Source organism: Ostrea edulis, chromosome 8, assembly GCF_947568905.1.
Source record: "Ostrea edulis chromosome 8, xbOstEdul1.1, whole genome shotgun sequence".
NCBI lineage: Eukaryota > Metazoa > Mollusca > Bivalvia > Ostreida > Ostreidae > Ostrea > Ostrea edulis.
Window position 1 is genome coordinate 45,094,068 of NC_079171.1, and position 13,482 is coordinate 45,107,549.

The 13,482-nt window shown below is 35.4% G+C and overlaps 1 pseudogene; it reads right to left on the bottom strand.

Annotated features, from left to right (window-relative positions):
* Nucleotides 1-2,370: 2,370 nt before the first annotated feature.
* Nucleotides 2,371-11,387, bottom strand: LOC130049102 (toll-like receptor 4; annotated as a pseudogene).
* Between the last annotated feature and the right edge of the window lie 2,095 nt (nt 11,388-13,482).

Sequence of the window (13,482 nt, forward strand, 5' to 3'; positions counted from 1 at the left end):
ACTTTTTGGTCAACAAAATATGAAGACTCAAGACGCATCACCTGACAAAGCTTGATGATCCTAGCTTTTATAGTGTCCAAAATATGCATCTAAAATTGAAAATGTGAAATTTGAATGTATGCAAAATTCAAAAAGTAAGTCACTGTGACCTACTTTAAAAAAAAATAAATATGTTTCGAGGCCTCTAGACGCATCAACTTACAAGGTTTGATGATTCTAAACCTCTCGGTATCTGAAATAACAACCTAAAATGTATTCATAAATGATTATCCATAAAATTCAGAAAGTACGTCATGGTGACAGTTTTTACATGACGCAGTTCAAGGTCCCATGATCCATCAACTGACAACTTTTGATGATCATAGGCTCAAAAGTGTCAAAGATATGCTTCAAAATCCTTTTAATAATAATTACCTGCGAAATTCAAAAAGTAGGTCACCATGACCTACTTTTGAGACAGCATGGTATTAGGTCCTAAGATGCATCAACTGACAAAATTTGATGATCCTAGTCCTTATACTAAGCAAAATATCAAAGTTTTAACAAAACAAAATTTAAGGTAAACTTCGAAGTGACCTTCAGACCACACCCTTTTCCCAGGATGATGTCTTGAACAAGTTTTTATCTACAACCTATCCTCATCCTCATGCATAAGTTTGGTGATAATTTGCCCAGTGGTTCTTGAGAAGAAAATTTTTTTTAGCAACCACTACTTTTGTTTGCATTTTCCTAATTATTTCCCCTTGTTAAAGGGTCACAACCCTAGTTTTAGTACAAATGAAAGCCCTTGGGCTAAGGATACCCTGTGACAAATTTGACAAAAATTAACCAAGGGGTTCTTGAGATATAGCCCTTTTCCCAAGAAGTTGACGCACACCGCACATCAGACATATGGCCATATGATTAGCTCTTTGAGCCTTCGGCTTAAAAGAGCTAAAAAGTATAGATAACACTGAACGCCTACACAATTTTATGCTGATCATGCTGTAAACCAATCACAACTTACCGGCTTGCGGGAAAGTTTCGAGATTGTGCGATTGGTAGACATGCTTCGTTCTGGAAATTTCCATAAGGGAAATTCAAGACAAAAATAACGGATTAAAGAAAAAAAACGGGCATGTTTTATTATTCAACAATTATTTATTTAACAATTATCAAAACATATTTCTTCTATATGATCAAAACCAAGCATAGATAAACAACGGATTAATCATTAATCATTTACTTCATATCGTTTAAGTAGTCATTTACAAAGGGAGTAGAAAACTGGCTTAGATCCGTCAAAACGTGTCCCGGCACTTTACTCTCATTTTTGCTATTTCAGGGTAGTTTATCGAAAACGGAAGTAGATTTTTAATTAATTTTACGATATTTGTAAATCCGTACTGATGAATATTTAGATTAATGTTTTATCATGGTCTAGAAGTTTAAAGATGATATACTGGTGATATAATAGTTTTCAAAGTCAATGCATTTTTTCTTTATCCCCCCCCCACCTTAAACGAATTATATATATGAGAAAAACTAAATGCATGATTATGATAATGTTCATGAAGCTCTCGACTAAATTATGAAATTCATGGCTCTTAGATCAGGCCCTTGGGAAGGACAATATGGCCACATAATAAAAATGTAAAACACAAATAAAATAAATATTTTTTCTTCTGTACTTTCACAGTCATGTGAGATAAATTAAATGCATGGTTATGATGTCCGTGATGTCCTCTTAAATTGTGAAAATCATGGGTCAGGGGGTCAAAATTATTTAATTGTTTCAACTTCCATTTTTCCTTCTTCTGTAACTGAATAGGATTTCCGGTACTAAAACGATCGATTACGCCGAATAATTTAATGCAAATATATCGACATGGCAGAAGTGGTGCATGTGCCTCACCCAACCAAAACGAAAGTAGTCGTATATAATTATACTAAAATGACGGTAATACATAACTATACCAAAATGATATTTCTCATATGTACTATGGGAATAGGACAAATGGTTCATTGTCAAATCGAAGTAATGGTATGATGATGGTGATGATGATAACGATAATAAAAATGCTCTTTGTTTATACAAGATAACACAATTAGTATCAAAACTAGTTCACATTGTGGTCTTGAAAAAAAATATATATATATATACAGACAACAGTATTATACAGATACAATATAATGGTATATAGAACAGTATTATACAGATACAATATAATGGTATATAGAACAGTATTATACAGATACAATATAATGGTATATAGAACAGTATTATACAGATACAATATAATGGTATATAGAACAGTATTATACAGATACAATATTATGATATATAGAACAGTATTATACAGATACAATATAATGGTATATAGAACAGTATTATACAGATACAATATAATGGTATATAGAACAGTATTATACAGATACAATATAATGGTATATAGAACAGTATTATACAGATACAATATAATGGTATATAGAACAGTATTATACAGATACAATATAATGGTATATATATAATATAAAATACATGTATTCTTCCCGCCATTCTACTGGCTCTGCAAATGACATTTTCACTTTTATCATCATTGCGCCGTCGTGTTACGTACACTTCTGATAAAATGTTTGTAATGCTTCGTGTTTATACGAGTTATCGTTCTGCTTTGTCTTATAGACAAGAAAGAGTAATGCTATTTTCACCTCTCGTGTCTCTATCGAGTAATATTTTAGACGATCCGTGACGTCACCCCTTGTGTCTCTACCTTGACATATCTGGCATGTAATTCTTTTTTTTTTCTACACGAATTATAAAATCGTGTAGACGGTTCGATCTTCGAAGAAATCATTCGCCATCACAAGTTCTCAGAAAATCTCCAAAGTTTCGACTGAAAGGCAATCCTTTCGTCGTCACAGTTTGGATAATCCAGGTACGACTTGGTCTCGATGAGATCCATCAGATGAAAAGGCAGTTGTTTCATTGTGTTCTTTTCCAACGCTATCAGAAACAGGATATTTTTTCCATTACGAGAATATATCGCCTCCATTCGCGCCATGTTTAATTCAAACATACACCAATATGACTCGATGTAGCGTGACGTCATACAACAGACTGTTCGGCGGCTGGAATGAATGGCGTTTGTGATATTAACAGCAATATCTGTTCAGGGAATAAAATCTCGTTGATGTAAGCAAAACTTCAAACCATAATCTTTCTCTAGAACCTTAACGAGGCTTAAAACAACGCTTCTGTCTTCATCAGCATATGAAATGAAAGCGTCAAATCGATGTGATGTCTCTCTCACCAAATCATATTTGTCAGCGTTCCCTTGGTAATTTTCTCTGGCGATATAATACATATAGCGGAGCTTCCATCTGTATCTATATACAATGCGACTCACTGTTAAAGTCAAAACGATGATGATCAACGACGTTATGATAACTATAATAAGTGCATACGACGAGCATTGTTTCCCCAAGATCTGCAGTAGATCGTCAATATTTTTTAAGGAGAAATCCGATGAATTCCCAAATGCACAGGTATAATTTTCAAAATTTACGAATTGCAATGTTTTGGAGTTACGCATCTATTTGAGGAAGTCGAAATGTTCACAGGAGCATTTAAGATTGTTACCCATTAAATTAACCCGAACCGTATGAGTCCTAGACACCAAATTCAGGGCTTCTCGTGTTGATGGTCCGAGACTTGACAACTGATTGTAAGATATATCCAATAAGGTAAGGTTTTTAAGATGGTTAATACGGACATTGAAAATGTTGACGGAGTTGTAACTTAAGTTCAAGTAAGCAATGTGTGTGTTGTGTTGGAATACTATCTCAGTAAGGCGGCCGATTCTGTTAAAGGACAAGTCAAGAGATGACAGCAAAGTTTGGTGCGAGAAAATCTGGCCATTTTCATCGGCTTCAAATGACGGTCCGAGTGCATTGTTGGACAAATTGAAATGTTTAGCTTGGGGAAATCTTTGAAAATATCCCTGGCTAAATAGCCAGAAAAATTACCAGAAAAATCGATGTACTCTACATTCCCCAGTCCCGTTATTGGTCCTCTAAGCTCATAGATAATATTTCTTTGAACAAACAAATGCGACAACTTATTATTCATACCGATGGGAAGCTTGGGGACTGAAAATTTGTATAAATTGTCATGGAAATAGATTTCTCGTGCATTTGGAGGGAAGTAGATTGTGAAGTTCTCGATGTTCCCCGCGAGACCTTGGAGTGAGGAGTTGAATCGATGAGGTTCCGATATCATTTCATTCCAATATGTTTTGATTTTTGAATAGTCGTCATTCTTGTGGTCCGGTTCAGCCATTCTAGAAGGATTTAATGTGTCATTACAATTTTCAAAGAATTCGATATTCATTATAGCTTGATGGAACTGTAACTAAAAACTGATGTTAAGTATTTCCAAATTCCGCAGAACCGCAAATTCCATCATGTAGAATCCAAAAATCAGTATATTATCTGACAGGTTTAGCACACGGAGTGATTTTGGAAGCGAGGTCAATGCGCCCGTTTCCAGACTGTGTATTCTGTTCGAAGCCAGATTTAATTCTCCTAGTTGGGTGTCCTTTAAATGCGCAACATGGTAGATTTTGATAATGTGACTAACTCCATAAGTGCATTGTAATTTTTCGGTATTTAAGATTTTGATTGCGGAATTTTTCAGATCACGTGATATGTTATAAATGGCGTTAATGGTAAGGACTTGATTATTGGAGACGTCTAGGTGTTGAAGTTTCGAATTTTTCGCAAAGGTACCAGCCTGAACTTCATGAAGTTTGTTGCATGAAATACTGAAATTTCTTAGCTCGCTGTATCCAGTTAATGAAGTGTTGTCCAATTTCTGCAGATAATTATGAGACATGTTCAGATACAAAATATATCTAGGTAGATTTGCCGGAACATGCTCGAATGTGTTGTTGGCAAAGTTAACTCCAATGACTTCGTTAGAGAACCTCGGTGCACTATCTAATCCAAGGCCCTCACAGTGAGCATACAACTTCTCCTCATATGTTGCATAAGAACAATCGTTGAAAGATGAGTAGTTTTCCTCACCACGCGTTGTCACAACAGCAAGCATTGAAACAGTGATCCAAGTAATTGGCTTCATATCGGGCTGCAAAAATATATTTGAATAAATACATGAAGAAACATGTTTTCATCTTTAAGTCTAAGTCTATATTCCTCGAAGTTTCCATTGATGTACTCTTGTATACAATCTGCTGGAATGACAAAGTCATTTTTGAGAAGGTTTGTCAATGGGCAATACTATTAATTTAAACTGCGTAAGAGAAACTGATGACCACTACAGGGTACAGTATGTAACAACGAGACGAGATGTAACAATTTGTAACATAGGGTCGCCATTAGTGGTAGCTTAGTAACTAATTTTTGCATACTGTGCTGCGGATGACAACGGTATGTAACGAATTGTTATAAAGGGTGCGAGGATTGTACCTTTTAGGGCGATTCCGGGGTAGCGAAACAAATTCTTGTAGCTTCCTTTTAATCATTGTTTGTGAGTGGGTGCATGTGTGTGACTTTCGTGTAAATCCTCACTCAATACTTGCCTCATTCAAAACCTATTGACAAGGAGATAACTATGCAGTTACAAGACAGTTATTACATCACCGCAAAAATATTCTTGCAGACATTTCTTTTTTGGTACTGTGTGTCCGTCTGGCTGTATTTTGTCTATTAGTGTGGCTTCCTGCCTGAGAATATTATTTCTATAAGTGTTGGAAGATTCATTCAATTTTACATTAGAAAGACTTGGTTTCTTAACAAATTTCTTTTAACCATCGACATTGTATGTATATCTAATTGCTGTGATAAAATTTAGAAATTCATTTCAAAATTAAGGATTATCTCCCTCATGCAAAGCTCTTATCCTTAGACGAATTTGACTCCACTTTTTGGCACAGTTTTTCCCTATAATAGCTCTAGAAAGTTTATCGTTATTTCGGATTTCAAACATTTCGGTTGAGCATCACTGAAATGACATTATTTGTCGAAATGCGGATCTGGTGCATCAAAATTGGTACCGTGTAAGTTTTACATCATGCGGTTTTTCAGAAATTTGAGCTATCTCTCAAAGGACAACGTACTTCTATTAGCAAACATTCTATGGTTTTGATCCATGCAGTGTTTGCTGCATTGACTTGTTTGTTTTTTGCAGGCTTGTTTGTTATGTGTTTTTTGCAGGCTTGTTTGTTGTGTGTTTTTTGCAGGCTTGTTGTTTGTTGTGTGTTTTTTGCAGGCGTGTTGTTTATATTAGTTTGTTTTACGTTCCCTTGAGAATTTTACACTAATATTGAGATGTCACCAGGTGTAGGTGAAGTACCACAAATTTAGACCTAAGCTTAGCGCACAGGCCCGTAGCAGTGAAGTTTCTTTATCATGCCGAGGCCTCCGCGACCTCCGTTGTTAAAGTCGTATTCGAAAGTTCCATTATTCTCACTTCTAAATGCCGAGCGTTTGGTGAAGGAACAACCACTACCTATGTTACCGTCTCAGGTGTGACGCGGTCATGTCACGAGCGGGGCTCGTACGCACGACCTTCCGGTTACAAAGAAAACAATCACAACCGATCTTGTCATTTATAGACTTGTAGTTTATATTTTAAATATTCATATGGACTTGTATTTTACGTGTTCATTATCTATAACAGTGTAGTTTACATGTTTTTGTTTGATAACTGTTTTAGATTGCAGGTGCAATTAGAAAAAATTCATTAACCGGAAATTGATTGTAATCCAAAATTTGTAAATTTTCTATTTATTCCTTGTATGACACCGTCAACTGAGGACTGTAATCAGGGGGGAATAACTCGCATAGCATTATGAAAATGTAGGTCATTGATATGAAGTGTAACAAAGAAATTATGGAGCCTGTTAAAACTTTATTGCTACAAAATCTCGTGCTTTACTGAAATTAACATTATTCCCCCAAAATATTTAGTAAAGATCACTGTTTAGTACTAAGTACAACATTACCGCTTTCTTTAAAACAAATTGCTGCAGTGTACACAAATTCTCGTGCATGCTTTGTTGAAAACATGCATTATTTCCACAAAGATTTCTCGTGAAGTTAAATGCGATTGTACATACGAATTGTGATACTTCCTCGATTTACAGGCCCCAAAAGGGGGTGCGTATTAAATATATTTGTCAAAATACGGTAAATGTGATTATTATTAACTGTAGAATATTAAACACAACAAACTGGATGTGCGCTCTTTGTCTCATTCCAGTAGATTCCCGTACAAATAGTCGCACGATGTAGGCTTTTACACACTTTTGATGAGGCCTCGACGGAGTGTGAATCGGTCGCAGTATAACCATACCATTTTAAAATATTTACCATACTTTTTCCAACTTACGAAAGCGATATATTTACTTTCTTTACTATAAAATATTTACTTACACTATTTGTTTCATATTTAAGGATGAATCTAATTTTTTTGTAGTTGATATATTAATACACATGTCACATGTTTAATAAACAAGTACAATTGCCTGTGACACTTAATTTACTTACATCATGTATTCATGCTTACTAAATATAGTTTCTTTAAACGTAATTGATTTACCCTGTTATATAAGAATGTCAACATATGATATGTCTTCAAAAGCTGTTCCCAAACAAAAAGGAAATCAAATTTTAGAAGATCTTCATGCGCGGGATTTATTTGCTGTCGGTGTAAGAATAAACAGAAAAGTTTGTGTTGAAAATCCGCTTTTAAAACACGCCGTTGACAGCAAGGGGCATCTCGCTTCGCACGGCGACTCTAAAATAGCGTGGGTGTCATTTTAAAAATCTTGCAGATTCAAGTTTGTTAACATCACATCCCCCGGGGCCACAATAGGGAATCAAAGTTTTACATACAAATATAAAGAGAAAATCTTTAAAAATCTTCTCAAGAACCACTTGGCCAGGAAAGCTTTACATTTATATGAAAGCTTCCCGACATAGTGCAGATTCAATGTTGTAAAAATCATTGCCCCCGAGGGTAGACTTGGACCACAATTGGGATCAAACTTTTACATGTGAATATACCGTATATCAGGTTTTTTCCGCGTGTATCCAGTTTCCGCTTTGTACGCGATTTCCGAATCGAGGAAAATAAATCCGCGTAAATTTTATACAAAGTTTGTTTTTATGATAAACTGATACGGCCGATTTACCACGCACATCTCAAACTGTGTCGAAAATTCACAACTATGAAAACGACGGCCTTGATTTCCCGATTCCTGATTTTATTAGATAAACAATAACTCAGGTTTTCTTAATTAACCTCATCCGACCCTGTGTTGATTATACGCTAAACAGTTGATAGCTTGGGTATAATAATTGAGTCAGTGTGTCAACTAAACAAGATCACAACCGAACTATTACCCGTGTCTATTTAAAACGAAAGTGTTAGGGACGATAATTCCCAGAATAGTCATGCTCGACTGAAATCGAAAGTAGGAATCGTGTTATAATCGAAAAATGTACAGTCGTTGAATAAAGATAAAATTTCATGAAATCACTCGAAAATGTTGTAAAAATCACGGTCGTTGGTTGCGTTAGACAGGTGGTCGTTTAATACAGGTACAATATATATGGTACCGCCTTGGGGTGGATTATTACGGTCACGTACAGCAGTGAGTCGCTTATTTACTTGAATATAAAGAAAAATGCAAACTCGTTGTGTGATCAGTAACTCAGAAATCGTGTAAATCGTTTCACTGTGTGAATTTTTTGCATTAAAAATTAAGTGTTATACTTTCACAAGCTGTTTTCTTTTATAAGTTTAAATAATCGTGAATTATATTTTCACGATGACTTTGAAATAGTGAAAATTTGATTCGCGTAAATTTAATACACTATTTTAGGTTCTGATTCGCGGAAAAAACCTGATATACGGTATATAGGAACACTCTTTAAATATGGGCCAAGGTGACTTAGGTGTGCAATGTGGCCCATGGGCCTCTTGAGTTTATTGATAGCCGTTTCAATTTACATATTAATTATTGATAGACCTGTAGTTAATATGTTAATTATTTATAACAGTGTAGTTTACATGTTAATTTGTTGGTTACAGAATTGTTTACTTCTCAGTCGAATTTAAAATCGAATGAATCTTCCAACACTTATAGAAATAATATTCTCAGGCAGGAAAGCATTAGTTCATCTTCTCACAGATATATAGGAAACGTATTTAATCCAAGGTTTCAACAACCATTTAGAAGCATCCTCTTGTTGTAAGACTAACATTGAAATGCAAAGTTGTTGAAAGCATGATACTCAATTATTTTTAGATCGCTTTGGTCCTCCTTTAGCGATATGAGGTACAAAATACCCTTATATAATATAATAATGTACAAATCGGTATTGGCATTACAGTCAGTATCGGGAATCGTGTGTAGAAAAGTTTGTCAGAAGCGCATTTGAGGTATTTCATTTTCTGTAGCCGATTAGTGATTGAATATACTGGGAATTCGATGTCGACATATAAATCAATTTCAAGTGTACTTTTGATCCTGTTTCCGTATTTTTAGTAGAGACAATATGGTAACTTCATCTAATGCCACATGGTAATAAATGTCAAGTAGTTAATCTGCCGTAGGTACCAGAATATTCCTCTATCGTCTGGAATTTAAAGGAGTAACCCACTGCTTTATTCTTTGAAACGACACCAATTACATACACTATGATAGCAGCACACACCATTCTAAATCATCTAGGGCTAATTTTTAGCTGCACGTCAATATGTTTGGCAAATTGTTGGTGGATGTACATGTATCAAACCTTCGTTTAAAACGTAATGAATAAGGATTGATTGATTGTATCTTGTTTAACGTCTCTCTCGAGAATTTCTCACTCATATGGAGACGTCACCAAGACCGGTGAAGGGCTTCAAATTTAGGTCTATGCTTGGCGCTTACGGGTAGTGAGGAGTTCTTTAAGGAAGTATGCTACACCAGAGAAATTTGATATGGGTGAAAAGAGGAGAATATGTGCAACAATATTTTGAAATTGAAAACTTTCCAATTTACTTTAGATAATAAAACCATCGCGATTGGTACCCTTGTAACAAATCGTGAAATTTTAACAACGTGGAATTAAACCAACTTACAGTAGTCAAAAATTATAGTTTTAGTTGAAACCAATCTGAGAAAATTTTAAAACTCCTGCTGGACTCGAACACGCGATCAACAGTCAGCAATCGACGTGCTAACCTACTGCGCTACTCGAGAATTTTTTAAATGAGTAGACAAATATTGCCGATATTTATATTTTCCAACATGTTTTAAAAGGAAGTCAGCCATTATGACGATGTAGAGTACATGTACCCCCTTAACGCACCACACCTATTGTGACACGTAGCATCCGTTTTTAAGGTCATATCCGAGGACCCATGACATTCACACCTGCTGCCGAGCGTTTGGCGATGGAACTATCACTGTTTTAACGACTTAAGTCTGTCACGGCCCGGATTCGAACCCCAATCTTCCGCATGCGAGGCGAACGCTCTTCCTCTAGACCACCGCAGAACGAAATGAATTAGGATTCCAAATCGCAGTTACTGTGATCCAACATGCCTAGAGAATGTGTTTTACTTACAGCGAGGACAGCCATTCAGACAGACGTGGACTAACGAGTTCAGTATAAAAAGCTGTTAAGTACTATTGTCATATATTCGTGAATGATTCGTTTGTATGATTCTGTGGATTCTACAGACTGTGATCCGATTTTTCAAATCACCACACTGTCGTTTTCTGATTCCGTATCAGTATCCTTCGAAAGTGATGACGTCAAAATGCATCAACACCATGTTTTCTGTGGAAAATATTGACCGCGTCACAGACAAGACTGCGTACACAAAATATAATTTCACTGTATGTCTGTGTATTTTGATAATTTTGATAATGTTTATTATCTTTTAAATGCTGATTTAGAAATACATACATTAGAGTGTGTATAATAGATTTATCATTACTACAGTAACTTGATCCGAATGGTTGGATCACGCCTCGTCGACAGGCGCGGATCATAAGATCAAACTCGACGTTTCGCGTCTCGTGTGATCAAATGATCCGCGCCTGTCAACTCGACGTGATCCGACTCCGCCGATCAAGTTACTGTAGTAAAATATATATTTAGCGGAAATAAAAGAATGCGTACAAAACATGCATATCTAAATATGGTGTTTATAATTTTTTTTTTATATCATGTACCATAGTAAATAATTAATCTTCATACATTAAACGCAATCGGGAATGAAAATAAAAAAAATATATAGCCATCATACCATGTGGTCGGAAATATACTACGCTGTGCGATGAAGATTATCCTGATCGGTGCAAGTCGTCAGTACCGCTCCCAACACAATGTGTTAACTCTTTTCTGGACCGTGCGATATCATACAAAATTACGTCGTAAGAATATTTACAATGTTTAGAAAACTAAATTTGTATTTTCAAAAGGAGTAGGATAACGTCTATATCGTGTGCTGCGATACTCAAGTTACGATTTTCTAAGTAGCGACAATCCCCTTATAAATGTTTTATTTGGTGTTTGTAGTCATGCCAGTATACGTCCTGTATAGTTTTGTTACAGGATATGAGGGAAAAATTGTTTAGAGATATCATTTATTAAACTTAGCAGGAAGTAGTATGAATTTAGAAGTGTTCAATTTCTTCAGTGAGAAAGTTATTTTTACCTCAGTAGACACCACGTGTGTAGTACAGGGGCAGATCCTTTTTAAATCTCAAACCTTCATGACGCTTAGAACTGTAACAGCGATGAGTCCTTAAATAACATGAAAATCCACCTGTGAAGTCATTCCATTGTTTAATCCTTTCCTCTACCGACACATTTTAGAGGTTTAAAAAGATGAAGTGACAGTTTAAAAGCAATATGTGCCCCGATTTCGGGTAGACATTTGACGTATAAATTTGTTAGGAATTTGACGGAACAATTTCGTATAAGATCCAATGTCCACATAGAGGTCTACAGGGGTCAAAGGTCATGTAAAGTGCATATTTTTTCTCGATCTTTTGTCTTTGAAACATATAATACGCCCCTTCTCAGTAGATTAAAGTCAAAGATAGAAAATTATAAATGTATGAGCTGATGTGTTATTCAAAATACTACAAAACATTAGAAATGAATTAATCAATTTTATTCAACAAAATACTTTTGGTTGTTGAGTAACAGCACTCAAAGTGCAGTTTTAACCATCATCTATTCCACATAATTTTAACATGTAATTAAATAGCATGATGAATAGTGAATTCCACATTATTTTAAAAATACAACCATAAGACAGATCTTAAATCATTTTAAATGGGTTTAACAAAAGATATGGTGATTATAATAACGAGCATTGAGGTCAAATATCATCAAGTGCAAATTTCGTACTACATTTACACATCATTTTCTGACAATATGATATAATGAAATTCTGGCAATATGTTCCACTAAATAGAATAAATATTGCAAAATTAAAACAAAGATCGTTACTGTTAATCTAAAATAAATTAATTTTTAGGAATTCAAATATAATTGTATACTAAGCAACAACACCATATGCAGCAAATGTTATCAAAAAGTAATACCTGTTTTTCGTCTCCAAGTATAATGTATACTAATATATTCCAATTACTTATCTGCCAATCACTGAATTTAAATGTACTTTCATCATATTTAACTAAAATGTTTTTCTTTTTCTATCTCTTTAAAATCCATTTCTAGACATAATACTTGGCATTGGGTTGTTCCGATAGGGACATGCCGTGATGAATATTTGTCTATGGACTGGAACTTTATGACAGACATGTCCAAAATCTGAAACAAAAAGTATTTCTTCATAAATGAGTTTTAATATTTAGCTCCAAATATGAATGTATATTCAGAGAGAGAGAGAGAGAGAGAGAGAGAGAGAGAGAGAGAGAGAGAGAGAGAGAGAGTCATCCGATGGACCGCCAATTTAACCCCCTCTTACGACAAGCAAGGGGTACTGAGGACCTATTTTAACCCTGATCCCTACGGGTTAACTTGTTGTGACGAGTACAGTATTATTGCGATGAGTACAACATGAATGCTATTACTATTTAGGTCACATCTATCTTAACTAAACGAATAACAAAGGATACAGGTAAGAAAAGTTCTTAGAAATATAAAACAAATCAAAGTACTGAAAGTACGGAGAAGCGCTAGGCTTGGTTTACAGTGATGCAGATAACGAGCAGTGATACATCTCACAAGTACTATGAGCACTACAAAATAAAGAGTTGGACAAACACGGACCCCTGGATATACCAGAGGTGGGATCACGTGCCTAGGAGTAAGCATCTCCTGTCGACCGATCACGCCCGCCGTGAGCGCTACATCTTAATCAGGTAAACGGAGTTATCCGCAGTCAAAATCGGTTTGCTAAGAACGACCTAACAATCGGTATGAAACACGTCAGACGGCATT